Source organism: Stigmatopora nigra, chromosome 1 (genome assembly GCF_051989575.1).
Source record: "Stigmatopora nigra isolate UIUO_SnigA chromosome 1, RoL_Snig_1.1, whole genome shotgun sequence".
Classification (NCBI taxonomy): Eukaryota; Metazoa; Chordata; class Actinopteri; order Syngnathiformes; family Syngnathidae; genus Stigmatopora; species Stigmatopora nigra.
Window position 1 is genome coordinate 25214407 of NC_135508.1, and position 8094 is coordinate 25222500.

The 8094-nt window shown below is 38.5% G+C and overlaps 1 protein-coding gene and 1 long non-coding RNA gene across 4 annotated transcripts in view; one reads left to right on the forward strand and one right to left on the reverse strand.

Moving 5' to 3' along the window:
• LOC144199468 (6-phosphofructo-2-kinase/fructose-2,6-bisphosphatase 2-like) overlaps positions 1-8094 on the forward strand; it is a 37041-nt gene that overhangs the window by 4368 nt on the left and 24579 nt on the right. The gene's annotated exons all lie outside the window — the stretch shown is intronic.
• LOC144206323 (uncharacterized) lies at positions 443-4784 on the reverse strand. The gene is made up of 2 exons (XR_013328335.1): positions 3142-4784; positions 443-3007 (listed from the first exon to the last, which is right to left on the reverse strand). It is a non-coding gene; the product is annotated as an uncharacterized LOC144206323 (long non-coding RNA).

The following is an 8094-nucleotide window of genomic DNA, read 5'->3' on the forward strand; positions in this document are numbered from 1 at the left end:
TTGAACATGGACAAAAATATTGTTAAAAAATAAATTCAGTGGATGAATTAGAAAATTAAATTCATCCACATTATGCCTCTTTCTTGGTGAAAGTTCTCTAATCCTGCTTTTTTCCTTTGTACAGTGTTCCCCCGCTACTTCGCGGTTCAGCTATCGCGGACTCAGAGTTTCGCGGATTTTTTTTGGAAAAAAAATAAAAATACAAATATCACATTGAAACAACATATTTTACAGTTTTTTGTTATAACATAAATTTCACTCTCTCTACCTGTATTCTATATGGTGTACTGTATACAGGGGGGTAAAAAAATAAATAAATAAATAAATAAATAAATGAAAAATTGGAATTAAATTCAAATTAAGCATTTTTGAAGGGGAATCCCTACTTCGCGGAAATTCACTTATCGCGGGTGGTCCCGGTCCCCATTAACCGCGATAACCGAGTGTCAGGTTCATTAATAATTACCTTCGTCCGTAATTATCAATAACTGCAGGAAGACATCTTATTCAATTATTGACATTTAATTAAATAGAAATGGATTCAACAGATAGCCTCCGGAGGGGAGAATTACAGCAAGTGTCCCTTACAACTTCCGAACGTCTCCCCGAATAGACGTTTTCGTCCCATTCTTATGGTCACAAGTTACAGAGTTGTTGATCATTCCATCACGTATGAGTAAAAACAACATCTGGGACTACAATAACAATCAAAGTATTTTACTAATAACAAAAACAGGGACTAGACCTAACAACATTTAGATTAGAGTAATTATACAACCTCCTTGACCTAAGAATCATATAATATAATCATAATCATATAATCGTTACATACAGAAAAACCCGAAGTGTACGGTTACATAACGATAACAATATTCTTGTTATTGTCCGACTAGCCCTGTCCTCGTCACCAAGGGCCCACCAAATCTCAAGGACCGAGATTGGGTGGATTGTTTGTATAACCATCCTGGAACAGGCTGTCTAGGTTAAAGATGACTTGGCGTGACCTTAAGACTTTTGAAAAACAGAAAGAGAATGATTTAACAAAGTAATGAATTAATACAAAGAAAAGAAAGAGATTGATTTAATAAAGAAATGAATTAATATAACTATTATAATAATAAAACAGAATAAACCCAACATTCCCCCGTTTTTATAATATGTATGTTATTAGTCATTTCTTAGTAATCACTAAATGGAAATGTCGGTGACTGCGATTTTATCTGCCTACTCCTTACTCCCATGGCTGGTCTGAAAGAGAAAAACATAATTATATTCGTCCAATTGGTCCTCGGATTTACCGTACTCCTGGACCTCACTGCTTTCCCCAAACCGTCCCATAAGATACAACTCATGTACTTTAGAATTTGTAGGGGCAATTTCAGTAGTTATAAGTCGGCTTAGCAAGGAGCGCAAACAGGGGATACTACATCACCCACACAATGTTAGGATAGCGGTAATTGTGCCTATAGTCCAAATCTTTAGATTTTCCAAAGGTCTTATCCCACCAATCTGACAATGCGGACGTATCTACTCCAGAGTGCTCTTGCATATTGCGGTTCAGTGTTTGCAGGCCAGTAATGGCCCTGGTGAGAGATCCACTGGGTGACGCGTTGTTCGGTATGAAGGTGCAACATTGTTTTCCAAACATTGCACACACGCCCCCTGTTTCAAGGATCATATCCACCGCTATGCGATTCTGGAACGCCATCAGACTGGTAGCTGCCAGTTGTTCCTTCATGGCCACAAATCCCTGTTCAGTATAATTTCCAAGTTTTGAACATTGTAATGTAAGTAATTTATTCTATCCACATTTTTGTTTGGGGTGATTAGAAGGAAGATAGACTCCCAACCTGCTGCGATCTGATTAGCCAGCTTATACTCATCTGGTACGCCCCGGGGGATGCCAATCGCATCAATGTATGTTGGATCTCCTTCCCTCCATGCCTCTCGACGATGTCGGGAGGGTCGACCCTTCACCTCCGAATTATGAGCCGCCAATTGTATCTCCTCCACTGTGGATGGAAAAACAGACATCGGTAAGAGCAGTGAGACCAAAGTACCTAGTCCTGCCGCGTGTCGGCAGGAGTCGTATAATTTATCTACCACCCCGCCACCATAGGCCAGAACGTGGTATCAGGGGTGTAGTTTGTTTTAGAACGCCGGTACACCACGTCTCATTTATCGCCCCCAGCTTCAGACCATGCCCTGTAAGGTTTAAGCAGGTAAAATGATTAAACAGTGGAAAAATTGACTTCCTATTTACCGCGTAACAGGATAAACACTGCTTCAATATTTTTTCTTGCCAAGTAGGACACGTTTTTTCATTTGTAAAAACACTTTTCCCCAAATGAATGGTGATTGAGGGAGTTGTTAGATCCCATCGTATTTTCCCTTGTCTGGTAGTTTATCCTAATCTTTTGTAAGATGGTTTAGTCTCAATTGAAACCATATGGAGACGTCAAACCCAATATAAAAGAGTTCCCTATAGTTTTATGGTATTGCTTGCTGAGCAATAATCTTTTCAATTAATATTGGTGTTTCCCGTATTTTATTAAGTCAGAAAGTTTATCTTACCCCGTCCCCTCAATGTTTCAATTGAGACCACCCTTTTACCAAAGTAGCTCCACATAGTGCTTGCCTTCTTTACACTCCATTAACAGCGCCCAATTATCCCCCGTTTGGGAAATCCCTGTTTCAGAAATAAATTTCACAGGTTAATATGTCAGTCCAAGCTTTCCAATCTTGACCAATTTCTGCAACAAGGCTTTTCCCAATCTTTAATTTTTTGCTGTTAATGTACCACACATATTTCCCACCATCTCTTTTTGTATGGCAACCGGGATGTCGCCGAGTCCAAATATATATATTTTCAATGTGGAAATTTGATTTAGTAGGTAATGTTAATTAAATGTAAATGTGTATGTTTCTCGGTTTACCCTCCCGTAAGAAGGTGTATCCTCAATTGAAACGCCTCCGCCTTTTTCTCCAACTGGAGAAAACAACCCTACTGTGGAAAGGAATAGAATCACAATCATCATTAATCTCATTGCCCCAAAAGCAATAATTGTTTTCAACATGACTTTTTGTCTTTGTTTAGGGAGTTTTCCTCTTGAAACGTTTCAATTTAGACAACCTTCTTACTGTGGGAAAGGTGCATCCGTGTCCCCTTTCAGTAACAAGGACCCTCCCACTTTGCGTTGCTCCGATGTTTCTTCTTTTATGCTGCTTATCAGCATCCAGTCTTCAAGAATCACCGTCGCTTCGTCCGTTTCCTGTTGAGAAGCAAAATCTCCCTCTGATAGTCTAAATTTGGTGTGTGCGTTTTTTTTTTTTCTCTGATAGATTCGCCTCATCATCCAATTGTCATTGTGTAGTGAATAATAACAATTTGTAAGGTCTACCAAACAGGACTTCATATAAGGTCCGCCAATTGTGGATGGTAGACAACTATTATATTAACAAAATGGGAGCACTATAAATAGTTTCTGGAATTCCATATCGTGGAATGATATCCATATGATCTAATAAAAATAAAATAAAATCTATATGTATTTTTTGAAATGGATATGTGGGTATGCATATAGATTTAAACCCTAAGCCTTGTAGTGCCGTTGTAGCAAGGCCACCTCCCCCTTGTCGAGACATAGGTCTTCCCTTGACTCAAGCCCAAATTATTTTCTTTATTGATCTTTTATTGATAGATTATGTCTCGGTGGTCTGCCAATCAAAAAACACAAAAAGACAAACTATCATTCACGCTCACACTCATAAAAAGAAGAATTTAGTGTGTTCAACCAGTCTAGCATCCATAATTTCATTTTTTTTTTTGTGGGAGTAAACTGGAGTACCCGGAGAAAATCCACAAATTCTCGAGGACGCCATGAATACCCCACATTCCGGAAGGTCTGGATCCACCCCGCATTCATTAGTAGATCCTTTAATATACACACCCCCACTCTAGTATTTTAACCGTTTGTAAAAAATTACCTTCAAGTTTCACACAAAGTTATATCCTTTTTAATGCTATCAGTTTACCTGTTTGTTCCCCGAATTGAGGTGGGAATAGTTTCACATCTAAAGTTTTTATTTTTTACAGCCGCCATGACCTAATGGCCCCCTATCATGTTTTTGGAAAATCCCAATTCCCTCTAATAGCATGCCAATCACCTTTTAATGCGGCCATCCAATTTTGTTTCTACTTGTTTCAGGTGATAAGATAATCTCCCCCATTTGTAAAACAAATTCATCCACGCCTAATTTATACAACATGACGCCTATGGCCTTTATTACGTCGACTTGACTCCAAATTCTATGAACCAAGATAACACGCCGAATTTGTAAGCGAATTTCCCCCATCCCATTTTGTTCATAGACAACCCATCTACCTAAAGCGTCACTTGTTTCAAAACATGAAAGGCCCCACTAGAATTCGTGCATCCAGCGCCAAATAGAGCCTATTTACACATTTGTCTCAAACTTGTTTTAGATATGGGGTCCCCAATTTCCCAAAATTTCCCAGAATTAATGTACTACCACATCCTGTCAAAAACCCAAAACGACTAACATAACCTGTTTCTAAGCCAGATTCTGGAATTTGGAGAATTTCTCCTTTCCCTCCCTTATCTAAGCTTGTTATTGTCACTCGTTATCACTGTAACATTCAGGCGTATTAACCCCATCGTTGCTAAAGTTCTCACCAATTTGCATGCCCTTAAAGCCGTAAAAGCAACGTTATTTGGTTGTATCAATTGACCAATGCTTATCCAATCCGTAATATCCTTAAAGTCATCAATATGACCTGTGACAAAGCATATTTCCTCCCGCCAGGACAACAGACAATGTTCTTTCAAGTGCACTTTGAAAAACATTCCATGTTACTCCATTCTTAGGGAAAATATGCTCATCCTAAACCAATTATTTTATTTACAATTCACCTAATTATTTGGATGAATGCCATGAATTTTATCATGCCACTATTGCATTGTAAATTTCCCATCTGATGTCGTTAATCAGCCAAATAATTCAATACCTACTATATACCTTGTAAATCACCTCATATGATGTTTACTTAAGACAAGAGTCATTTCCCATAGCCTGTTACCAAAACAAAAATCTACAACAATTAAATTAGAGAAATCAACCTTTTGTTAGACAATTCCTAATTACAAACTTTAATGTTTTAAAAACCTTATCGTCACCAATATACCATAATATTGTAAATTTTGTCATCCTGGCCTTTTTTTCTTTTAAACAGCCAACCTCCTGGATTAAAGTATTTTGAATAATCAAAAAATTCTGAAATAGTATTAATATTATTTTATCCTCCAAAAGCTAGTTTCCTTTAACTAAGAGCCCTTTGAAATCCACAATTGCTCAAAAATGACTATTTTGGTCTATTTCCCAAATCCAAAACTTTTTACCAAATCAACCTTTTACTAAACAGATTTTCTATCCTCTTAATACATTTCATTTTAAAACCCAAAATATCAATGCGAAAGCCTTCGCATAACCTTGCATTTCTTGCAGCCCATGTATTGTTCTTATTCTGAAAAGTCCAAACAGAAAACGCAATTAGCCGTTAACTATGACCTCCACTCTTGCTGCGAAAACAGCATTGTTATCTTATGTTTACAAACCAGCTTTTTCCCTGTGCCCAAATACAACGCTTTTTAGAGAAGACAACCATTAAAACGTCAAATTAACCCCTCTTCCGATATTCAACTACATAACAATATTTTTTCAAGACCCCATATATCCAGAATATGTATGCTGCAAGCACAACAATATGGCAAAAACCCATTTTCTGCCCTCAAGTTTGCTTCAGCACCCCCAAGGCCAATTATTATTATTATAATGTCTTCACGGAAGGGATCACAAAATTTTAGTCGTTTACACGGTCCGAACGCTCCCGAAAGCCCAACACAGTTAAATCGTCTGCCCCGCGGCCCACATGTTTCACTCCCATCTAATCAGCAGCCGCTGCACCAGAAACGCTTCCCCCGCAGTTGACACATTTTTTGGCAAGTCTAGAGCCTAATAAAAACACAAGTGACATTCCCTGCTAAAATTTAAATGATCATTTTGTATATATTCTTTTGTCTTTTTTTTAAACACCATCTTCCCGTTAGCGGACGGGATCAAAAACCAAGCTGCAATAAGCCATCACATTGCTGTAAATTGACAGTACATATAGGTTATATTAACAAAGCACCACCAGCACTTGGAAATAACCATTCTAATTGTTGTTATACAAGCCCAAGCATCACAAAAAAACCCAATTTATTGTAATCACAAAACGTCATACCTGGATTAACCAAATCAAATACCAGTGTCCCCATTAATTTTCTAGCTCCCTTTATTTTTGTTAAACTTCCTCCGCGCCCGTCACCTATCTCGGTAAATATTTTCCCCGTCAGCCGAGGAGGCCCCGCTATTTTTTCCTTACCAAACAGTACTTTCCCGCCGCCACGGTCTTAAATATATCCCCGTTATCCGAGGGAGCCCCCACTATTTTCCCAAAATAGTATTTTTTAACTTCTCCCCGGCCTTATTTCGCCATTAGTGTCTGTGGAACAAGCTGTTACACTTTTATCCACTCACATATTATTTATATATGTATATTACCTCCATTAGTGTCTGTGGAACAAGCTGTTACACTTTTATCCACTCACATATTATTTATATATGTATATTACCTCTATGCATTAGTGCATATATTATCCTGCATTTTATGCATTTTAAGCTGGCCAGCAAACCCATATTTATTTATCCATAAATATAGCTGTGTAATTTTTTTTAAAGCGCTTTGTCTTTCCAATTTTTTTCCAATCCTTACAAGTTAGACGTATTTTTTGGATCGTCATCCAAACCCGCCTTACAACACGTGTTTCCCATATTTTACTTTTTTGTAGTGAGTTCGTGTGCCTCACAGAGTTAACTTTATTATATCTATTTTTATTATTATCACTCCTTCGACTGTATTTCCTAGGCTTATCTTAATTTTACTGCAGAAACCACACAAACAACATACAACGTATATTCGTGCCTACCCTTTAGACACAGGACACTCCCCGGCCCCAATATTGTACCTCTAGTACAATACATTCGTGCCTACCCCTGAGACACAGGACACTTTCCAGCAAAGTGCCCCACCGTACCTGCCATTGACTAGTATAAACACAGGGTTTTATCGCCGTCACCCAGGACGCGAAACCAGCCCAACAATGGGCCTCACATACAATGTCCCTTTAACGCATTTGTAAACACCTTCACAACATGCAGACATTAATGTGGACTTACCCGAGATCCATCAGATGTCTCCCTCCAGCAGGAAAAGTCTTCAACCGCCGAGAATCCAGGCGCCCCCGTCGAAAAACTCCGGCCCACCAAGGGTTTTGAAGACGCCGTGCGCACGGTCACTTACCAGATGTCGAACAGCAGCGCCTGGGTTCTCGCTCCGGTATATTGACCTCCATGGCTCAGAAGGACCAAAATGTCAGGTTCATTAATAATTACCTTCGTCCGTAATTATCAATAACTGCAGGAAGACATCTTATTCAATTATTGACATTTAATTAAATAGAAATGGATTCAACAGATAGCCTCCGGAGGGGAGAATTACAGCAAGTGTCCCTTACAACTTCCGAACGTCTCCCCGAATAGACGTTTTCGTCCCATTCTTATGGTCACAAGTTACAGAGTTGTTGATCATTCCATCACGTATGAGTAAAAACAACATCTGGGACTACAATAACAATCAAAGTATTTTACTAATAACAAAAACAGGGACTAGACCTAACAACATTTAGATTAGAGTAATTATACAACCTCCTTGACCTAAGAATCATATAATATAATCATAATCATATAATCGTTACATACAGAAAAACCCGAAGTGTACGGTTACATAACGATAACAATATTCTTGTTATTGTCCGACTAGCCCTGTCCTCGTCACCAAGGGCCCACCAAATCTCAAGGACCGAGATTGGGTGGATTGTTTGTATAACCATCCTGGAACAGGCTGTCTAGGTTAAAGATGACTTGGCGTGACCTTAAGACTTTTGAAAAACAGAAAGAGAATGATTTAACAAA